This window comes from Malaclemys terrapin, chromosome 15, assembly GCF_027887155.1.
Source record: "Malaclemys terrapin pileata isolate rMalTer1 chromosome 15, rMalTer1.hap1, whole genome shotgun sequence".
In the NCBI taxonomy this organism is placed as follows: Eukaryota; Metazoa; Chordata; order Testudines; family Emydidae; genus Malaclemys; species Malaclemys terrapin.
In genome coordinates, this window is record NC_071519.1 from 14,149,187 (window position 1) to 14,151,686 (window position 2,500).

A 2,500-nucleotide genomic window follows, 5' to 3' on the forward strand; every position below is an offset into this window, starting at 1 on the left:
CGGCGGGCGCGAGAGGAGCGGGCCCCCCCTCCCTCCGGGGGGGCGCCGACACTCGGAGCTCGGCTCCCGGCCGCTGCGGGGCCCGTGAGCTAAGAGCCGGGAAAAGCGGGCCGTCTCGGCGGAGGGCCGGGTGGGTGCTGGCCTCCGCCCTCAAACGTGCCCGTTCCCCCCCTCCCACGCCGGGCAGGGTCGGGTACAATACTCGGATTGATCCCCTAGGCTGAGCTCCGGTTCTCACAGGCTCTGAAAAACCTGTCCTCACAAATCTCCGCACACAGTCCTCGAAAGACGGGTCGAAAAAGCCAAAGCCCCGCCTTCGGCGGTACGAAACTGGAACCGGGCGCCACCTCGTGGTTCCCTCGGTCGGCCGAGACGGCGTTGGGCGACCCCTTCCGGACATCCGCGAGACGACCGGCCGTCAGGTCAACCCATTCGCTCCAAAGGGGTTGACCCGGTGGCCGGGAGGGGACTTTGAAAATTTTTCAGACTTGGAAAACTTTTTTTTTTTTTTTTTTTTCCCCCAGCCCGCTTCCTCCGGGTTGACCCGGTGGCCGAGCGTCTCACCGTCCCCGGACGCAGCGAGGTACTGCCTCCCGGCCGTCAGGATCGGGCCCACGGAAGTCTGATTTTTTAAAAAAATTTGCCGACGCCACCGCGGAGGGCTACCCGGCCACCCCGGGCCCCGGAGCCGGAAAAGGGAAGAAAAGGATCGGGCCCACTAGAGACATGGACCCGGCCGCCAAGCAGGCCGCCCTGGGCTCACCCTCCCCGGCCGCAGCGAGGGACATCCTCCCGGCCGACAGGATCGGGCCCCTGGAAGTCTGGGGGGGGGGGGGGGGAAATCCGCCCCACGCCTCCGAGGAGGGCTGCCCGGGCGGGCCGGGCCCCGGAGCTCGGAAAAAAAAAAAAAAACACCCCAAAAAAGGATCGGGCCCACTAGAGACATGGACCAGGCCGCCCTGGGCTCACCCTCCCCGGCCGCAGCGAGGGACTGCCTCCCGGCCGACTGGATCGGGCCCCTGGAAGTCTGGAAAAAAGAATGGAACCTGACGCCTCCGAGGAGGGGGCGCCCAGGGAAGGAGGGAGATCCGGGTCGACCTGGTGACCGGACGGGAAAGCGGCCACCGGGCGTGCCCGTTCAAACCTAGGGGTTGACCTGGCGGCCGGAAAGCAAACCGGCCACTGGCTAGCCCCGTCGGCAACCTACGGGTTGACCTGGTGGCCGGGAAGCGAACCGGCCAGCAGGTGAACCCGTTCGATTCCACGGGTTGACCTGGTGCCCGGGAGGGGACTCTGAAAAATGTTCAGCCCTTTCGGCTCGGGGTTGACCTGGTGGCCGAGAGGGGACTCGGACGGCAGGCAAGCCGCCCTGGCCTCACCCACCCCGGCCGCAGCGAGGGACTGCCTCCCGGCCGACTGGATCGGGCCCCTGGAAGTCTGGGGGGAAAAAGAAAATGGAACCTGACGCCTCCGAGGAGGGGGCGCCCAGGGAAGGAGGGAGATCCGGGTTGACCTGGTGACCGGACGGGAAAGCGGCCACCGGGCGTGCCCGTTCAAACCTACGGGTTGACCTGGTGGCCGGGAAGCGAACCGGCCAGCAGGCGAACCCGTTCGATTCCACGGGTTGACCTGGTGCCCGGGAGGGGACTCTGAAAATTTTTCAGCCCTTTCGGCTCGGGGTTGACCTGGTGGCCGAGAGGGGACTCGGACGGCAGGCAAGCCGCCCTGGGCTCACCCTCCCCGGCCGCAGCGAGGGACTGCCCCCCCTCCACCCACCCACCCCCCCCCCCGGCTGACAGGATCAGGGCGCACTGGATGTCCGGGACAATATTTTCCCCGACGCCGGGGAGGGCGGGCGGGCGGAGGGGCTCTGGCGGCCAGCCCGGGCCCCGGAGCTCGAGAAGGAAAAAAGGACCGGGCCCGCGAGAGACGGGGGCCCTGCCGCAGGGGGGCAGTCCGACCGGGGCTCACCGTGCGGCAGGCCCGGGCGTCGGCAGGGGAAAGCGGGCGAGGAGGCGCGGGGGCCGGGTGCCTACGGCCATACCGGACCGAACGCCCCCGATCCCGTCCGATCTCGGAAGGTAAACCGTCCCGGGCCTGGCTAGTACTTGGATGGGTGACCGCCTGGGAATCCCAGGTGCCGTAGGCAGCTTTTCCCGGTCCGAGCCAGCTCTCTCTCCTTTTCTGGGGAGGAAGGAGAGGGGGGGGACGGGCCGGAAAGCCCCTCGTCGCTCCTGCCGAGTCGGAGGTCGCGGCCGCAGGTCACGGGTCTGGGCGCCTGGGGTCCGGCTCCCCACCCGGCTTCCTCCGCGGAGGACCCACCGAAGCCGCTGGGGGAGACCCCGGGCATGGGGCGGACTGGCCCGGACCCTCCCGGCCGCCGGCCCGCAGGACCGCCCCGAATCCCCCCGCCCCGCGGCCACCCAGGCCAGGCCTGGCCAGGCGGGACGGACGGCGGGTGTCCAGCGCCCAGCGGCTTCCGCCAGCGGGGACCCACGGC

At 69.5% G+C, this 2,500-nt stretch overlaps 1 non-coding gene across 1 annotated transcript; it reads left to right on the top strand.

Moving 5' to 3' along the window:
• The first annotated feature begins 2,030 nt into the window (after nt 1-2,030).
• Nucleotides 2,031-2,149, top strand: LOC128823620 (5S ribosomal RNA). Its single transcript, XR_008441864.1, has one exon. It is a non-coding gene; the product is annotated as a 5S ribosomal RNA (ribosomal RNA).
• Nucleotides 2,150-2,500: the final 351 nt, after the last annotated feature.